The 20,885-nt window shown below is 37.5% G+C and overlaps 1 protein-coding gene across 6 annotated transcripts in view; it reads left to right on the top strand.

Moving 5' to 3' along the window:
* The window catches only part of SOX6 (SRY-box transcription factor 6), a 673,059-nt gene that overhangs the window by 59,863 nt on the left and 592,311 nt on the right, over positions 1–20,885 (top strand). The window contains exon 1 of one of the 6 annotated variants that reach the window (XM_056802166.1): positions 17,341–17,355. The exons of the other annotated variants lie outside the window; for them this stretch is intronic. The gene's annotated coding sequence lies outside the window, so the exon portion shown is untranslated. Of the gene's footprint in view, positions 1–17,340; positions 17,356–20,885 lie in introns of those variants that run through there. 6 annotated transcript variants of the gene reach the window in all.

Genomic DNA, 20,885 nt, shown 5'->3' with positions numbered 1-20,885 from the left:
TTGACCTGCAAGATTCTGACTTGGGTATGTTTGCCTCTTCTTGGGCAACCCGGTGACACCATATCAATGTCAAAATTGGTACAGATACCCTCTCTTAGACCAGTGTAGCTCAGGACTCTAGAATCCAAGTGACTTACTAGCCTTAGCCTGCAGAGAAGCAGAGATTCCAGGAGTACACCATTATACCCTGCAATGAAAAGAAAACAAAACACCATTACATATGCTATCTCATTTGATACTCTCAACAGTCTTTGGAGGTGGGTACTATTATTTTCCCCATTTTAAAAATGAAAAACTGAGGCTTAAAAAAATTAAATGATTTTCCCAAGTGTCTGAGTCAGGATTTGAACCAAAGTCTTCTAATTACAGTTTCAGTTATCTATCCACCCTGCCATACTTATGTCCTATCAGAGGGACACAATCATGCATAGGTATGTGAATATAAACTACAAGCAGTAACAGAAAGAAATTTCAAGACACAGAATTCATAATTGGTGTGCAATGGGAGGATTCAGAATTTGGCTCCAGAGCTGGGTTTTGAAGGAAGCTAGAGGTAAGAGGCAGCAGGGATAAGGATATGAACTGGAATTTGGGGGGGGCAGTTCATTTTGTCTGTTATATCATGCTGGTTAATTATAATGAGGTATTAAAATATGTTATGAAAAAGGGCATTGATTTAAATAACCAGTTATTGATCCTGAGTTAATAGGATTTTTCATGCCCAATTATGTATTTATTTGAAACTTGAATATGCTCTGACCTGAAACATTAGGGCCATGCATTTTCCATGTTCTCTTATGCCTGCATCACACATACATTTTTACAAGTAGGAGACACTGATAACTTTTTCAGAACTGATCATACTTGGAAACTGGTTATCATGCTCTGTCTGACTAGGCAACTGCACATTTTTAAAAATTTTTGTTCATTTGGTGATTTATTTATATAAATAAGAGTGGCTCCTGAGACTTAGTAGGTTTTTGTTTTTGAAGAAGAGTGGAATCTAATTCATTGCTACCTAATCATATTTTATAAGGCAGAATATTAGAACTGGATGGAATCTGTGAGCTCACCTAGAGTCTAGACCAATCCCTTCAGCTGACAGATGAAGAAACTAGACTGAAACCTAGATAGGAGAAGAGAAATGCCCAAGCTCAAGCAGCTAGTAAGTAGTAGATTGAGGACTTAAAACTAGGCTCTCTGATTCCAAATCTAGTGGTCTTCCCATGATACCACGCATCTCCACTTCACTGGTATGGCTTCCCCTTTCTTCTCATTCACTTCCATATCCCCCCCCCCCAATAATATTAAAGAGAAAGTTCTAGGATTATAGATCTCAATAATATATTTAGAGCTAGAAGTAACCTAAGAGGACATCTAGTCCATCCTCTGTATTTTATAGATGAGGAAACTGACATGAAAATGATTTTTCCCAGGTCATAGAGGAAATAAAATAGTAGCTATCCTATATGAAAGACTAATTTTGTCTCCAGCAGTGGCAGAGTATTAAATTATCACTTTAGTTCTTTCTTTTAAGTGTAATTAACCCAGTGTGAAAAGTTTGTAGTCATTTCTACTGCCAGGAAAAAAAAAAAGACTGCGTGGAATTAGGTTGTGACTTCCAAACACATTTCACCTTTGACCCTTTGGAAGAATTCAAGCATAGATTCAAGAGGCAAAATGCTTTGGATCTTAATTCTCTCCACTGAGTATTCTACAAAGTTCCTGTCCTATCTAATTCTTGGGAGTGTAACAAGATTTGAAACTCCTTGGGCCCCTTACTAGTCTCCAACCTAATTTCACAGGCCAAATTATGCCAAAAATATTAAGTATCTATTCATCTAGTCTTAAATGTTATCAGTTATGTTTCTATTACTAGGTACTGATATTAAACTCTTTTGATTTAGGGTGCATATTTTTATGAATCTTTTTTGCTGAATGAATATAATTAGTATGCTAAGTATTATGTCTTAAGCTGATGCCAGTCTGCAATCTGTGCCTAAGTATCTTTCTATGATACAGAGCATCAATATTAAATGAAATTTTAGTTCAGTGATTTTACTTTCTTGAAAATATTTCTATCAGAAATTCATGTAATACTTGTATTATGCTGAACACGATGAGCATGCTCTCTTAGCTTTTCCCTGTTGTGTCCTTATTGCAGCAATCACCAAAACATTTAAAGAGTTTCATTTAAACTGAAATGATTCTCCATAGAATAAACAGAATACCTCACCTGTGAAGGGTGATTACACTGACTAAATTTGTTAAGATTAAAAAAAAAGTGCCTCTGACTGGCTATTTAACCTTGGGCAATTCTCTTCTCTTCCCTGGGCCTCAGTTTCTTCCTACTTCCAAAAGATACCCTAAGGTCTTTTCCCAGTGAAATAATCTATGATTCTGTAAGCCCTAGTCTAGGACCTTCAGTTTTTTAGTCATGTCTCCTTAGGCAGGTCATTTCCTCTCTTGGGGGGGGGGTGTCAGTTTCCTTCTCTAAAATGAGGGGAATGGACTTGAATTTTCTTAAAAATTCCTTTTAGTTCTAACATTCTATGATTTGATGAAAATATTTTGAAAAAAAAAACCACCACAAATGGCATGTAAGTAAATACAGAATAATATTACTTTTAGCAACATAGTCACTTGGTTTGAGAAGCTGACCAATTGGAAGCAGATTTTCCAGGGGGAAGAGGAGAAACTTCCTTTGATTCTCAATATATTTAAAAACTGCTTATAAAGAAAGCGATGGTGAACTCTTCACTCTAGCTAGAAATAGAGATCAATCCTGGAGCATCAAGGTGTGTGAGTAAGTGTGGGGATCAAAACTACCATTTTGAGGGACTTGGAAAGTAACCAGCTCACTTTGCTACCAAAACTACCAGCTACCAAACCAAACTTTGAATTTTGGGGAGACCAACATTAAATACACTTATAACCATAATAAGCTTCTTTGGAGCCTCTTTCTTTGGTTTGATTCATCAACATTCCAGATTCTATTTTAAATTGTTTTCCTTCTGGATCTGGTCGGTAGAGTGTCCTGCTCATACCATCACTAAATGCCATCACCCATTCCTTATGTTAAATGAAGGATTGGACTAAAGAATCTCTAAGGTACCTTTCAGTTCCATTCTCTTATGATTCTATGGTTTCAACCTCTGTAATTCACCAGCACTGTCTGTCTCACCCTTCTTAGAGCTAAAAAAATAGTAGACATTGCAGGTTTCAAAAATAATTCTTACATCGACAGGCTTCATTTCCTGTATAACGTGATGATTACTATTGAATCTGTATTTTATGTTATTGGGTCTATATATTAACCAGATGTATTAGGTGTTAGTAAAAAAATCAGCTTTTATGAAGTAATTTAGTCTTGAACTGGCTTTGGAATGTTTGTCATTTAAAAAAAAATGAGAGATTTTGGACCCATGATTCAGTAGCTGTGTCCTAAAAAATGATGATTGGTTGAATAAACTCAGGAACTCAGTTTTCTCTGTTCTTCAAAGCATGCCACTTCAGTGAATTAGGTTATATCTATATGGAGCCAACTAACTGGGAATTTTGATAGAATTAATTTAAGTGAAACTATCTGGGACTGGTTAGGTAATTCAGTTAGCTGACATCATGTTAATGAGGTTAAATGACTCCATTTGGGGGCCAGTTAACTTTGTACTCTTCTGTGGTCATGGGCTCCCCTTGAAACTCCAGCCAATTGTTTGAAAGCTGTGTGGTGTTGGTCAGAAGGAGAGAATGTATAGAAATGAATGTAATGATAATAATCCTTTAGTGATAGATCCCATTCAGTTCAATGTTATGAGATAGTTATTGACTCTGTGCTAGATGCCAGAGATTCAAAATAAAAAATAAAGAAAAAATAAGAAAAATAAGAAGAAAGCTTATATTTAGTGGGAATGTAGGGGGGGAATGTACAGAATATAATCAATAAATCACACTTATTAAGCACCTACTATGTGCAAAATAGATACAAAGCAGTTTAAGTAGGATGGAGCCATCTCCTCATCTAGAAGTCTTTCCAGGATTAGATGAGGAAATGGTCTTTGAGCTGAGCTTTGAAAGAAGCTAGAGAGTCCAAAGAGATGATACCCCTCACCCATCACCACAGCTAAGGTATTGGTGATCATAATGCTTTCAAGTTTCTTTCCTGTAGAAGAAATGTAACTCCAAGGTTCTTTTTGCCACAGGTAAGGAAGAAGAGCTCTCAGCATGGTGGGCATTTCTGTAGTTTTTTTTAATGACTTATAAAATACCTATAGTTTGTGAAACACTTTCTTCACAATAATCCTGAGAGATAGGCAGGGCAAATATTATTACCTTCATTTTACAGAGGAGAAAATAAAGATTCAGAGAGTTTACATAACTTCCTTAAGGATCAATAGAAAGGGAGGTGAGAGCAGGGAGTTGAATCATAGACTTTTGGCTATTGATTAAATCTACTAAAAACTCCCTATAAAGAGAGGATGGCTAGTGAATTCTTGGCTTTAGTTATACAGGGAGAGACCCATGCTAGGGTGTGTGTGTGTATGTGTATGTACCCACTTTTATGTGCTTGTGTGCCCACAACTGTGTGCACTCCTGCCTGCATTGGCCAAACCTGCCATTGTACAAAGTGACAAAAAACCTTGGAGTTACATTTCTTCTGCTGGAAAGAAACTTGAAAGCATTATGATGACCAATGCCTTAGCTGTGGTGATGGGTGCGTGGAATCATCTCTTTTCATTCACCATCATGACCTTGTCTTGTCTCCTTAGATAGATGCTAGCTGTTGGGTAACTGGTGCCTTAATTTTCTTTTTATTGTATATAATACCTAGTCCAGGATTTGATACAATTTCAGATCTTAGTAAATGTTCATTGTTTGACATATGGAGATGATTGACTCTGATCTACTCTAGTAATGGATTCATAATTCTTTACGTTGCTAATATTCCTGTTTGCAAGAGACTTTCTGATTCCATGTTTTTGTTTCAAAGTTGCCAGCCCTTTGCATGCATTTTGTGCTTGCACACCCATTTAGAAATTGGTTTCTCACTCTACCTTTCTTCCATTTCAACATGGTTTACAAAAATTATAGCATAGCAGAAAAGACCCTGGCTCTGGAGGGAGAGGATCTGAATTCAGATCTTAGTCTGATAGTCACATCCTGCATGAGTGCTCAAATTTTACTTCACAGATCTTCAGTTTACTTATTTCCAAAAGAGGGAGTTGGACTCCACCACCTCTATGATCCTTTCAGCTCTATAGAGCCATGATCCTATTAAATGGTAGACATAACTGCTTACATTTATACAACTCTTCATAGTTACTCGGGCATTATTTGGTTAAATTTCTCTGTAAGGTAAGGAGTAAAGGTGTTAATTCTTCCTATTGTATAGCTTGAAGAAACTGAGACTGAACTAAACCCGATAACTTGAATGGAGGCACTTAGGGGCATCTAAGTGACTCAGTGCATGGAGGGCTAGACTTGGAGTCAGAAGGACCCAGATTCAAATTTGCCCCCAGATATTTCCTGGCTCTGTGACCCTGGGCAAATCACTTAACCCCAATTGCCTAGCCCTCACTGATCTTCTGTCTTGAAAGTGATCCTTATTACCTATTGTAAGACAAAAGGCAAGTGTTTAAAACAAAAAGAAAAAATTTACACAGCTAATAAGGTATGGATAGGTTATAATCTTTAACTGTGGGGCATATGTCTACACAGCTCTGGTAAGGTATTCCAGTAATAAGTCCAGTCTATGTTAATTCAATGCATGCAGTGTTTCCTGGTCCTCCAGAACCTTAATTGATATTACTCAGGTCTTCAGGGACCAATATCTTTGGTAGTTAACTGTTTGGTTTATGATAAAGTTAATAAAGCCCTTTGGCCTTTCACCCCATTTACTTGTATCGGGGACTTAATGATGATGGCACAGACGCAGACTGGATCAGCAATGGGTTACGTTTAACTTTTCACAAAAGGTGGCTCATGGAAGGTGAAACAAATGCAAAGGAAGGCTTTTAGAGAACTATTTAATACACTCACTTAGATATTGAAAACTATGATGTGCCATGTATTTTCAAGCTTTTGAAAAGGCATTTGCTAATAGCCTAAAATTGTTCTGTAGTTTCACCTATGCTGCCCTTGCCATTTCTGTGAGTTTTATTACATAAACCTATCTATTTTCTTAATGTCAGATATATTATTCATCATTGGCTTTGGAGGAATGTGAAAAATGCTATGCTGGGTCTCTTTTAGTAGTTGTTCTCCAAGGCTTTTTGGGAGTACACAGACATCTTTATTCAACTTTTAAGATTATTTGGTTAGTCCCCTCATAAAAAGGAGCTACGCTATGCTATATTAAACTATTCATTCAATAAATAATTACCGAGCACCTGTTATGTGGAAGGCATTGCTGGATTTAATGGAGTCTTGTTTTTTTCCTCCCATATGAATCAAGATAGAATTACATATTATTAGGGTAGCAGTTTGTACCTATTAACTGCTTAATAAATGCTTCATTCCTTCCTTCCTTTGTATCCCTTTTCCAATGGCGAGATCGTCTTTTCTTCTCTGGACTGGTTTGGACCTGCGTGACCACCATGGACAAATCACTTCATCTCTGAGGGTGAAGCATGATCCACTTTAAACTGAGAGAATGAGACTAGATGACTCCTGAGGCTCATGATAGCCCTGACATCTTATAATTCATATTCAAGGTTGCCTCCCTCTTCTGACATTCTATATTCTAGTTCCAACTTTGCCATTAAATTGTTGGGTGACCTTTGGCAATTAATTTAATTTCTCTACACCTTTGTTTTTTTATTTGTAAAACAACTGAGCTGTACTAGAAGATCTCTTCTGTACTTTTCAACTCTAACATTCAATGATTCTTCACCCTTTACTTTGTCCCATTCCGACCTCTCTCATAGGAATATCTCAGACACTCATTGCTACCTTCAGGCTATGAGAACATCCTTCAACTTAGAATGCAATGTGAAGATACTTACTACTTGTCTACTCAACTACAGCAACTGTTGTGGTAGTTATGCCAATGGACTTATCCTATACATGAGTATCATGGTATACCATATTGTTATTTTAAAACTATCTCTTTTTAACCTTTGGTTTTTTATTATATCCTAATTTCTTTGATTTATTAGCCCTTGCTCCCTTGAAATTTGCTTCTGTGTTCTTTTGTAAGAGATTTCTCTATTCTGGCATCTTGAATGATTATTTTTCCCTTTCTTGTCATTGTGATGCCAAATGTAAACCTTAATTAAAATGTTCCTAGGTGTCTTAAATCTTGAGTTCTTCAATTTTAGGGTTCTAGAGATCTTTGCTATTTGTATTTCACTGTTTATTCACTTAATTAACTATTTAAAACTCTGATTCTGGGAAGTTTTATTTTATCTTGCCCTCAAATAGGATGGAGGCTCACTTTGTTTTCTTTTCTCAAATTTTCTTGAATTTCAATTATTATGAGGTTGATTTATCATGATCTGTTCCCCAACTTTGAATCTGCATGTTTTTCAATGAAAACAATAACAACAACGACAAACTTTATTTTTTAAGGGCATATATTTCCAGGAGTTCTGTATTACATACAGTTTCATTTTCTGCTATAGTAAATCAGCTTTTGATCACTTCAATGGATTTTTTTGTTTTCTTTTTAGTTTCTATGTTGGTTATTTTTATGGAATCAGAGAATCCAGGAGTTGGAAGGGAATTCAGATATCATCTAGTTCACCTCTTATCAAAAACATGAATCCTGTCTATATTATCTTTGACAAATGATCAAGTGGTCATTAATTTCTGCTTGAAAACCTTTAGTATCTTCATTGTTTCTTCTTGATCTTTTTCTCATCTTTTAGTTCTAGACTGAGTTCCCCACCTCCTTCATATAGGATCATGGAGATAGAACTGGGGCCATGGTGGTTAGAGGCCATCTAGTTCAACTCCTTTATTTTACAGATGATGAAACTGTCTTAGAGAGGTTATGTGATTTGTACAGGGTCACACAAATAGTTATCAGTAGCACAGCTAAGATGTGAACTCAGGCTCTTTGATTCCAAATCCAATTTTCTTTTAATTGTACCATACTACTTTTATTTTGTCTTGTGATTTTCTAATCCTCAATAACACTTACTTAATTTTGTTGAATGTATTGTTTATCCATTTAAGGACACCTCTCACTTATCTTGCATTGGTTCTTTTTATATTTCTAATCTTTCTGGAACTTTGATTGAGTGGCAAAATGAATATCACAAAAATGAATATTGTCTTAAGGAAATAGTTTGATATCTGTAAGTCTCATAACAAGAAGTAGATACAATGATTTAATATTCAGTAGGTCTGGAGATTTACTTTGATGAGCTTGTTCTTTTGGCTAGAAGGATGGAACCTCTTGGTATTTTTCAGGGGACAATTGACATGATCAGGACTGTGGACTGGAAAATTTACTTTGATAGTGTGTACATAATGAACAAGATGAGGAGAGAGACCAGAGACAGTGAGACTAATTAGGTTTATGTTATGAGTCTAGATGAATGAGGTTGAGGGCTTGAACTGAGGTGATAGTATGAATGAGGAGAAGGGATAGATCTAAAGGTTTTGTAGGTAACTTGGCAATTGGTTGAATGGTGCTAGAGAATGAACGGAAAGAGTTAAAGATAAAGTTTTGAATTTAAGTGCTGGGAGTATGGTTGTATTAGCAAGAGAAATAAAACTGGGAGGAAGTGGTTTATAGGGAAGGATGAGGAATTTATTTTTAAATGACTTGACCACTTCAAGCTTCTTTGCTGGGCATTCAAGGTTTTCCACATTCTGACACCATTGCCTTTATGTCATACTGCTTCTCTGCCATATATTCTGTAGGTCATTGAACTACCCTACTTGTTCATCCTCCATTCATGCCCTATATCTTTCTTCTTCTATGTCTTTGCTAATGCTGTTCCCAAAGGGAAGTCTTCAAAGACTTCCCACTCACTTCTGTGTTTTGAATTCCTTTGCATCTTTTAAAGTCCACCTCAAATTGCACCTCCTTTTTAAACCTTCTTTGACTTTCCAGCTGGTCAACCCTAACATAGTACTTTGCTTGCACCTCATTTAATATGTTTAATTTTGCATTTTTGTTTTATAACTCTGTATGCCTTACATTCCCCTTTTGAAGCTCCAAGCTCTATGAGGACTGGACCGTTTCTTATCTATCTTTATAACTTTCTCTTCAGCCTAATCCATGTTTGCATTACCTCCCCCCCCCTTTTTTCTTTCTTTTAAAAAATTAATTAATTAATAATATTTTTCCATGATTACATGATTCATGTTTTTCCCCTTCCTTCCTCCCTCCCCCCTCCCTGAGCTGACAATTTGCATTACCTTTTAAATTATGGAGGTACAAATGAATAGAACCTAACTAAGGTGAGATAGCTGGGACTTTATCCTATGGTGTGAAATTTAAAGGGTGTCAACAGTGCCATTCTGTGGACCCTTCTTTCTTTGTCCTAAGGTGACAACCTTGGATAGATAGTTCCTTTTCTTTCTTTCTTCCACTATCCACCAGTGGAATCCTAGAGTGCCATACACAAGGTGGACCTATTGTCTACTTCTACTTTTCCAGGTGCAAAAATTTCTAGTTATGGATCTAAAAATAAATGAGATTTTATGGTGTACATGGTTCATAGGCATGTCTGCAACTGTAACTTATGATTTAAGATTTTATATGTATATAAATATGATACACATACCTAAATATTTTATTTGTGTTTCTGGGATATACAAACATGTAGGTAAGTACAATGGAGGTGAAATTCTCCCAACTTTGGGGTGTGTGTGTGTGTGTGTGTGTATGTGTGTGTGTGTGCTTATCAAAGGGGCCAATGGAACCATAGTTCTGGCTTTAGTGTCAACCAGTAAAATACACTGATGCCTAAATATGGACAACACAATAATTTCCTGAGACTGATATGGCTCACTGTAACCTGATCATTTATGGATCAATTGATTCTATTCTGGTTTAATTTACCACATGATTGACTTGCAGCTCTGAATACCCATAGTAAACTTGGTTAAAAATAGCTTCATCATTTCAGGGGAGAGACCCGTGGGTAGGCAGGGTTATCGGTCAAGATTTGGGGGAAAAGAAGAAGCAGGTCCCTCTTGGATGTGTTGCTTGCTGAGAGGTCCTGGTTTCCTGTCTCTACTCACTCTAGGATTTACCTGTTTTGTTTTCTTGCCTTGTATTTTCCATTAAGTAGTGTTTAAGCAGGGACGTCATAAATATACAAAGGAAACAGCATGAAGTAATTGAGAACAAGAGCTAGTCACAAGCAATGGGCTGACCACTCAGGGGCATTCTGTCTTTTCTGAAATTGCTGCCTCTGCAAGCACGTGTGGAGTTTGGGGGCGTTTTGGAATCCTTGCCTCCAAATGTGGTCTGGCTGACTGACTTGTAGGCTTACTTACTAAGCTTTTCCAGTTCACTGAGGCAAGTGTAAACCATCCTGTGGCTGCTCTGCAGCTTTTATTCTCATTTACCTGGTGGTTAGAAAGCTTCCCCCCATCTAATTAGACATAGACTCAGCTTTGAATCCTTGACTTTTTTTTAAGCAAGCAAAAAACCCCAAACGCAACGCAGTAGGTGTTGCATCGTTCCATATTTAATATATCAATTAGAATTAGAATTGCAATGGAAGTTGGCAGAGAGAGTAAACCATAGACTGGAGGGAGCCCCAAAGACATGACTCAGAAGAAAAATGACTCCTTAAATGTGTTGAAAGGAGTCTAACCAGGTGCAGAGCAGGAATGGCATTTTTTTTTCATAGGATTTTTAGAAAGCACTTGCTGCCCATAAGCGAATAATCCGCCAATCCCAAAAAGGCAGGGGAGTGAGTACACAGTGTGTTAGAGTAAGATGGTATTCTGTCAGCTACCCAAAAACTGGGTGTAAACTTTTAAAGGAAAGGGCAACACCCTGGTGTTTTTCTTGAGCCTGTGAAATCAAAATCTGAAATGTTTCCCCTAAGGCTAGTCTTTTCCATAAGCACTCTGGAAGAAAGGGGATGTAATCATAATCCTTCTCCCATTGCCCATTAAAAAAAAAATCTTCCTTCACATACCTCTGGATTTTTATTGTTGGCTTTCTCACATTCATTCCCTCTTTTTGTCCCTTATTTCTGTTCCCTTTTCCACTCTTGTACCTGTTTTTCCAGGAGTGTAGGGCAATGTGAAAGGTGTTGAGACCTGTGTTCGAATACTGGCTCTACCACTTAATCCCTGTGATAATATTGGGTGAGTTCCTTCACCTCCCTAGGCCTCAGTTTCCCCATCTGAAAAATGAGGAGTTTGGACTAAATGATCTCAAAACTTTTTCTTTTAGCTTTAAATCTAAATCTTTGTTTTGAAATAATAAACATGAACTTAAATTTGAACTAAGGTGTTAAGGTCAAGAATTAGATCCTTCTCTGAGAGCAAAAGATATATAATATTGTTATGATGGTCATTCCAAAGGGAACTGCTATTCTCATGAAATCCTTGACTTGTGAAATCAAAGAAGGACCAGACACAGTACTCATACAGTGTTCCTTTGGCTTACAGATGGCACTTGCAGGATTGAGAATTGTACCTCAGGGTATAATGTTCTTGGGGGAAGGTACCCTATACTTGAAGATGGGGAGGAAAGATGAGAGTGTCTTCAAGGAAGAAAAGGGGAGAAAGGGGTAAAGACAGAGTTTTATTGTGTGCTGTTGTTGGACTCTGCAGAAGATAGGGAAGACTGTTCAAAATGAGTTGATTGAGATCTTCCTTCAGTAGGTACTGGGGGAGCTTCTCCATCTTGGCTATGTATCTTTTATGACCCAACCAGAGTTCAGGTTCTAATAAGCAATGTCTGGGCCAGTGACCCTTTCTGTTTGATTAAAGTATGGATAATGACCTTTATTCCACCTCAGTAGTCTTCCAGAACTTTTAATAGATTTCTGAAGAGTACCTAAGATGCCAAAAAGGACAGTTGCCTTGGACATGTGATGGCTACTTGGCTCCTGAAAGAGAGATTTTTCTGGTCATTGAAGCTTCTTTCTTGAACTGGCATGTGTCTCACTGGAGCATTAAAGTTCATGATGTAGGGTTCTGGCTTCTTTGGCATAGAGATTGTTTTCTTTGAATAGCCTTGCAAATATAGGAATTACATGTGTATGGTGCTAGAGTAACTCAGAAGGATGCTGGGAGAAACCTTAATAGCATGACCACTTGGATAGCCCTAATGTCTCATTTAATATCTTTAATGCCTTAATTTCCTCCCTTTTCTTGTTCCTCCAGCATCTTTTTCTTTCACTTCTTTTTGTGTTCACTCCAATAAAAATAGTTATTGAGTGCATAATCTATGTAAATTCTTGTGCTAGGCACTGGAGGGACTACAGAGACAAATGCAGAGTCTCTACCTTTACTGAGTCTCCTTCTTGGTAGGTGAGATAAAACAGGCACACAAGTGAAGAATGATAATAGAAAATTAGAGTGTGGTAAATGCCCAAGAGAGGCTTACATAAAATGCATTGAAAAATCAAAGAAGGCAGAGATCTTTTCCTGGCTGGGGAAGATCAGTTAAAGTGTCATGGAAAAGGAGGTACTTAAATAGGACCAGAAAAGATGGGGAGGATACATAATGTTAGATTATATATGGAATTGTTTTGTCCTCCTTAAAAGGCATAATGGTCCTCTAGGGGTTAGGTGATGATGACTAGATAGGAGAGGCAGAATACATTTTGGATTGTTCATTTATTTGCTTAATAAACATCTACTAGGTACCCACTATGTTCTAGGCACTGTACTGGGGCAAAACCAAAGCAATCTTTGCCCTCAAGGAGCTTATATTCTATGGGGGTGGGGTGGGAAGGAAAAACATTAGCATCCCAGGTAAGTCAATAAAATATACACGTGCGTGCGCGCACGCACGCGCACACACACACACACACACGCACACACTAATTCTGGAAGGTGGAGGAAATTAGCAGCTGGGGAAATTAGAAATGGAAGTGAGGATGGAGTATGTTCCAGGTATGGTGGACAATTTATACAAAGGCACATAAATGGGAGATGGAGTATTGTGTCTGGAGAATAGTAAGCAGCTAGTATGGTTGGATCATGGCATGTGTGAAGAGGAATGATATGCAAGAGGCAACAGAAAAAGGAGGTTGGATGTGATGGAGTGGAGCAGCAGCTTGAGACATATGTTCTCAGACATATCCAATGTGTGACTTGGCTTTGCTTGACTAACCAGGAAAGTTTCTGTGTGAAGGGAGGGCTGGGATACACATTCAGCAAAAGCATCAATGTCACATTTAAATATGCACAGAAGAAAAGGAAAGGAAGTAAAGGGGACACAAGCAAACAAAACAACTTTGTTATTACCTTTTAAAAATTATTATAGATATAGTTTATATGAAACAAAATTTACTTAAGTCCACAAGTTCTCATACAATCCTTTCTTGTCCTTTGTATATTGAAATGTTGGTGAATATTGCTTATTAAATTTACAACAAATTTAAATTTTAAAACATTTAAAAATTTAAAAATAGGTAGGTTGGAACCACAATGAATTTGTTTTCTAGTCTCAACACTTGAAGGATATTGGTATTTATTCATGAGGTATGTTATAGGGAAAGAGTTTTGGAAAGGCATCCACATAATTTGGTCTTTAAAATTAAGGGATTGGAAGTAACAGTGTGGTACTTCAGTAAGTCCAGAGAAACAAGGACAACCTGTTTGAACAGTCTTGTTTGTGTTCTTGGAAAACCACTACTGGTGAAGGGATTCAGGTAAAGGACATCCAGGAATTCCAGGGAGACAAAGCCTTCTTTGGCTGAATAGGAGCTTCACAGACTCTCAAGCAGCCTGCTAAAGAACACTGAACTTTGAGCCTGAAGATCTGGGTCTGAGGCTGGGGTCTATCCCCCTTTCCTCTATGTGACCTTGGGCCAGTGAACCAAGTTTTCTGAGCCTTTCCCCCTCATCATGCTCGCACTATATACTTCACTGTTGTTGTAAGGAAAGTCCTTTTAAATAGCAAATTATGATGCCTCCTATCCTGTGAAACATTCATATTTTTATCTTCCTTGTGATTTTCTTGGTTATGTTCATGCATGTGAAGCCATCTTTGGGAGTCAGATTGATGTGGTATTTGGATTGATGATTTCCTCCTGTCCTTCCTTACCTGTGAAAGCAGCATTGGGTATCATTTTGTATGTTGCTGGTATAATCTGCAATAATAATATCTAGCATTTATATGGTGATTTAAGATTTGTAAAACCTTGTTTATCTGTTATCTCATTTGATACAATTATTCAGTGACATAGTTATTATTATTATCCTAATTTTTAAAGATGAGGAAACTGAGTTTCAGAGAAGTTAAATGACTTGTCTAGGTCACATAGCCAGTAAGTGTCTGAAGAAGGTTTGAATTCCTGACTCCAAATACAACACTCTTATCAACTAGTTGTCTGTTGTGCTTGGCTCTTCTTGGATTTTACAACCTCCCAGAATGTAAGCTGTATTCTGAATGACGACACCTTACATCAATGACATGGAACTCTTACATCTGCAATCTCATTTTCTCCTTAAAATAATCTTAGAACATAGGTAGAACAGATATTTTTATCAAGCCTATTTGATAAGAAAGGAAACTGACAGAGGACAGAGGTTAAGTTATTTGCCTAAGAGGGGTAGCTAGGAGATACAGATGGATAGAGCATCAGGCTTGGAATAGGGAAGACCTGGGTTCAAATCTGGATTCAGACACTTCCTACCTTTATGTCCCTGGGAAAACCAGTTAACCTTGTTTGCCTAGCCCTTGCCCTGCTGTCCCCCCAGAAATTAAGTTGTTTTTTGTTTTAAAGAAAAGAGAGAGAATACAGATCTATGTGGATAGAGGGAAGTTCCATATTGGGAGTTCCTTTACAATGCAATCACAAGTCTTATTTAAAAAAAGGTTTTTTGTTTTTTTTTTTTGCCTAAGATCACAGTGGAGAGATATAGTAAGGTACACTATAAATAATGCCTGATGAAGTCAAAAGACTTGGGCTCAGTTCCTGGCTCTCGTGATACCTTTTTGACCTTGGACAAGAAATTGGACAAGATACCTTTTTGACCTTGGACAAGAAACTCAGTTTCCTCATATAAAAAATGAGAGGGTTGGACTTAGTGGCTTCCAAAATCTCAGGTTCTCTGATCCCAGGATCCTGGTTGATATAAAGGCTGAGGCAAGAACACTTGCCTTTTCTCCCAGTCAGTGTTGTTTCCTGTATACCACATCAAAGGCTTTCTAGGAGAACATGGAAATCCTTCCTGAGGGTTTTTCAGTTAAAGGCACTCACCTAGTCTTCCTTGTCTGACACAGCCTCACTGCAAGGGGTGACAGAGGAGCAATTGTACAAGGTTCTGATCAGAGAAGCTTGTTTCAAAACTAGCCCTAGACTTGCCACCTGTGCGAACTTGGGAAGTCATTTCCCAGCTTTGGGGATTTCTTGCTATAAAATGTGAGGGCTGGACTAGATGACCTAAGAGATCCCTTCTAGCTCTAAATTCCATGACCCTTTGTACAAAATATCTCTGTGTTCCTTTCAGGTTGGCTCTTAGTCATTTAAGTAGCTTAAAATACTAAATCACCCCAATTTCTCATGGGGATAATTTGTTAGAAGTTGTTTTTTACAGGCATTTTTGTTGCCACTCCTCTATTAAGAGAGTCTTGGGGTAGCTAGGTGGCACAATGGATAGAGTGCTAGGCTTGGAATTGGGAGAATCTAATGATATCAGATACTTCCTAGCTGTGTGACCCTGGGCAAGTCATTTAACCCTATTTGCCTGGCCTTAGAGTTGTTACTAAGACAGAAAGTAATGGTTTAAAAAAAAAAGAGAGTCTTGGTTTTATCCATCTTCGGTGTCATGACTAGACTATGCTTGTCATTTAGTAGATGCTCAGCCAATATGTGTCTGAATAGGAAAGCCTGAAGCTTGAATCTGAACTTGTGTATTGACCCTTTGTGACTACCAGGACATGCCAACTTTTGAGTGAATACTGTGTTTTAGTCTCAGTTTTTATTTTGGGTGAGGAGTCCTATAAGTAGATGGTTGCCCTGACACTCTTTCTTTCTCCTCTCCTAGTACTTTTCCCTTTCTGAGTACTACTTCTTTCACTTTACTTTCTCTCAGGCTTTGAAGATATAGGTATATCTATAACTTTTGCTATATGATGAGTTCTCTTTCTTTTTTAAATAATCCAATTCTGTTTTGCCAGTTCTGATTTCCCTCTCTCTCCCTCTCCCCCACCCAATGAGAAGGCAAGAAAAACTAAACCCATTATCAATGTCTAGTCATGCAAAAGAAATTCCTACATTAGCCATGCCAAAAAAAAATAAAGAAAAAGAGAAGAAAATATGCTTTATTCTGTTTTATGAGCTATCCCAAGATAGATACCATGTTTCACCTTTAGTTCTTTAAAACTTAGTCATTTCATTGATCAGAATTATTAAGGCTTTTGAAGTTGTTTGTCTTTAGAATATTGTTATTATTTAACTTGTTCTGCTCACTTCACTTTGTATCAGTTCCTACAAGTTTTCCCAAGTCATATACCTTAACTTGTTCAGCCAATCTTCAATTGATGGGACATCCCTTCAGTTTCCAATTTTTTCCATCACAAAAAGAGCAGTTATAAATATTTCTATAATACATATGGATCCCTTTTCTCTTTCTTTGATCCCTTTTGGGCATAGGCCTAGTGGAGGAATTGATGGGTCAAAGGGTATGTATAGTTTAATGATTTGGGAGGCATAGTTCCAAACTGCTTTCCAGAATGGTTTCTACCAACAATGGATCTGTTTTTTTTTCCAGTATTTATAATTTTTTTTCTTTTGTTCATGCTAACCAATCTGATAGGTGTAAGGTGATGTTTCAGAATTATTTTAATTTGCATTTTTCTATTAGTCATTTAGGACATTGTTATATGATTAATGATAACTTGGATTTTTTCCTCTAAAACCTACCTATTCATATTCTTTGGCTGTTTATCAATTGGGGAATGGATTGTTTTCTGGTGATTAGTTTTCTGTGATGTCAGGATTCTTCCTTTATTGTCATTATTTCTTAGGGGGGGAGGGAGACTTTAAAAATTTGAACCCTATGGCTTCTTACTTCTAACTCCTTGGACTATCAGCCATATTCACTAGCTTCATAATTTTTTTGTGAATTATATAGCTAGATCAGGACTTTAGAGGAGTATGATACTTTAGAGGTTATCTAACCTGACCTTTCTCATTTTACAGAGGAGGAAACTGAGACCCACAGAAGTGAAATGACTTCTCCAAGGTCACATAGATAGTAAGTAGCAGCAGTGGGATTTGAAACCAGGTCCTTTGACTCTAACCTTAGGAATTTTTTTTTTTAACATGCAAGGCCACCTTTGGGTAATAGGTTGCCAGAATATTTGTTTTTGTTTGCCACTGACACTTGCTAATCTTATTCCACAGTGTTTTCAGTGAGATTTTTCTAGCTATTTGAGTACATTGAAAGTTTCTTTTTTTTAGCCCAAGGTTATCTCTGACAGAATTTGCCATCATGTTTGTCTCATGTCCTCCTACTCTTTTGATTCTTTTTTGGATTGCTTACTCATTACTTGGGTTTTCAGAGAATCTTTGCCTGATTTCAGGGCCATATGTTTATAGGTATTAGAGTTATGACTTGGATTTGTTCCACTCCTCCTTGTCCCATTGTTTTGACTAGAATAAGGAAGTAGTAATATAGTGGGAAGAAGGATGAATTTGGAGCCAGAAGACTTCCTACTTGACCTCTTAGGATTCTTAATTTAATCCAAGGTTCCATTTATGGGTCTCCTCCTGAACCCTGTAATCCAGAAGTTCATAACTTGTAAACTGTGAACTTGTCTGAAAAAATATTTTGATACTTGCATTTCAGTATCATTGTTTTCTTTTGTAATTCCATGTGTTTTATGCAACTAAAAATGTTATTCTCAGAAGGGGTCCGTTGGCTCCATTAGACAAAGTGGTCCATGTCATCACAAACATTAAGAACTCTTGTTCTAGTTGTTCTAGTCAATCGGTAAATAGTTATTAACTGCCCTTTATGTGCTCACAACGTGCCTCCAATTTCCTTCAACGCATTCTATTCCTTTAGCTCTTTGAAGGCTATTTTATTTTTGTATCTTCAATGATGAAGGTCTCTTACAAAAGGAACTTAATAAGTGCTTTAAGATCAGATTAATTTGAATGTGGGTTATTTATTATTTTTGGGACCTTTAGGAAGTCAGTTCCCTACTTTGGATCTTGGGTTTCTTAATTATAAAATGAAGGTGGTTGTAGGGTCATAGATTTAGGGCAAAAAGGGCCCTCAATGGTCATCTAGTCTTATCTCTTACATTTTATAAATGGGTAAAATCAGGCCCAGAGAGTCAAGTGATTTGTTCAAGGTTGCATGGGTAGTAAGTGGCAGAACTTTGATTCATATCAAAGTAATATGACCCTAAGTCTAAGTAAGTAAGTTATGGAGATGATATTTAAAGTGACTTTTAGTGCTAATATTACATGGCTTTGTGATCTGGTTCTGAAGCCAGGTTTGGCTCACAGTGGCCTCTCCAGAAGGACCTGAATCACTTGTGAGCTCTCACTTAAGAAGCCTCTCAGCTTCTTAAAGGTTTGGAAATCCTTGAGGAGCTATAGTTCTGAATCTAATGCTAGGCCTTGTTCCACTTCTGCAAGGAAAGTAGCTGCTTCTCTGTAACATTTCTTTTCTTTGTGGTTGTGCCTTTTATTTTCTTGAAACCTTTTTCCCCTTAAAAAAAAAATCCTGCACTTAGCAAGCACCAGATAAAAGAAGCATTTTCAGATATCTAGTACAACAGAAAAAGAGGATTGTATATGAAATGAAGTCTCTGTTGTATACAGTTTGCTTTTTTAAGGCATATAATAAAGTTAACATGTAACTTTCACAGTTGTCTTATTTGTCTGCGATTATTTCTAGCCTTCCTTTTGTTGTTTTCTGTACATTAAAATATTTTGAATAATCTCTTCCTTCCTTCCTTCCTTCCTTCCTTCCTTCCTTCCTTCCTTCCTTCCTTCCTTCCTTCCTTCCTTCCTTCCTTCCTTCCTTCCTTCCTTCCTTCCTTCTTTCCTTCCTTCCTTCCTTCCTTCCTTCCTTCCTTCCTTCCTTCCTTCCTTCCTTCCTTCCTCCCTCCCTCCCTCTCTTCCTCCCTCCTTCCCTTTTTTTTACCAATTCTTTACTCTCTTCCTCTTTCCTCCTCCTTCTCTCTCTCTCTCTCTCTCTCTCTCTCTCTCTCTCTCTCTCTCTCTCTCTCTCTCTCTCTCTCTCTCCTCCCCTTTCTTTCTACCCCCATCTCCTCTCTTTCTACCTTTCCCCTCCAACTCTTTCCCTTCTCTCATTTCTTCATCCAAAAGAATCATCTTGTAACAAATATGCCTAGTGGGCAGGCAGTGGCTTAGTGGCTAGAGAGCCAGGCCTGGAGTCAGGATGACATAGGTTTAAAACTGACCTCAGACACTTCCTAGCTGTGTCTCCTCACCCAGGGCAAGTCACTTAACCCTCATTGCCTAGCCTTTACTACCTTTTGGCTTAGTGTTGGTTCTAAGACAGAAGGCAAGGTTTTTTTTTAAACAAACCCTCTGAAACCCCAAACCCAAATATGTCTAGACATATAAAATGAGTTTTGAAGTTGGTTGTGTCCCAAAATGTATTTTATTCTGCATCTTGAGTCTGTCACCTCTCCAGTCAAATACTGTATCATTGATTTTGGTCATTTTTATTTCCTATTGTTGTATCTTTGATGCACAAAGGTAATCTCAGAATGTGTTCATCACTCAAATGCCTTCCCAGGTACTGTTGTGAAGAAGATGCCATTTGTTGTCTCTTTGTTTACTCTTTAGGGTCCCTTTTATTAGGTCTTCCTGACTCCAAGGACCCAGTGCCCTCCTGCCATTCTCTGGCTCCTCATTGGGGTACCCCCTGCCTGGGTCTGCCCTCCCAAGGGACTGTTGTGTTCTGTTGACTTTCATTACTCCCCAACTCTCCCCCTATCAAGACAGAAATAGCTGTAGTGGAAAGAGTCCTTTGGAGGGAAGAGATTTGTATTCTAATCATTGCTCTACTACTTGCTGACATTGTAACGAATGGCAAATTTCTGGACCTATCACAGCCTCAGTTTTTTATCTATAAAATAGGAGTCAATGATACTTACCTATATCTCAAATGATTGTTGTGAGGAAAGTATAGGTATCCCTTTCCTATCAAGACTTTCCACTTTATGGTTCTGATATTTCATGGGTTGACATAAGAAATAAAATGGGAATTTTGGGGGAGTTTTGAGAAAACTGTAGACAACACACAAAGAGCAGCAGATGACAAAGAAAAAGTTTAGAAACTCAGAAATGCATAAAATGTATTTATGACATATTAACATATTTTATCTTTCAATACCATAAGTATTCACAATTTCTTTTACTGTAAACATCCCATACAGAAAAAGAAAAAATTCAGACTTTTGTCTCTGGTATCAAGGGAGAGCTAATATGTTTTATGTGGATGGTGCCTTCCCCTAACCCATGTGATGTGGAAAGGATACCTGTGCTTTGTAAAACTGAAGTTGCTGTAGATGAGCTGCTATGTACTTTCTCCTTATTCCATTTCCAAATAATCAAGTAGGTTTATCCAATTCCTTTGACAGGAATTTGTAGGTTTGTGGATGATAATTTCCAGGGAACAAATTACATTTTTAATAAGGCTTCCTGGAAATGATGCCTGATCTACATCTACTTTAATAGTAGAAGTGTAGAGAAATATTCATTAATTAAGAGTTTATTAGAAAATAGAGTTAAGTAGCA

Source organism: Monodelphis domestica, chromosome 6, assembly GCF_027887165.1.
Source record: "Monodelphis domestica isolate mMonDom1 chromosome 6, mMonDom1.pri, whole genome shotgun sequence".
In the NCBI taxonomy this organism is placed as follows: domain Eukaryota; kingdom Metazoa; phylum Chordata; class Mammalia; order Didelphimorphia; family Didelphidae; genus Monodelphis; species Monodelphis domestica.
This window is presented reverse-complemented; position numbering and strand designations above follow the sequence as displayed.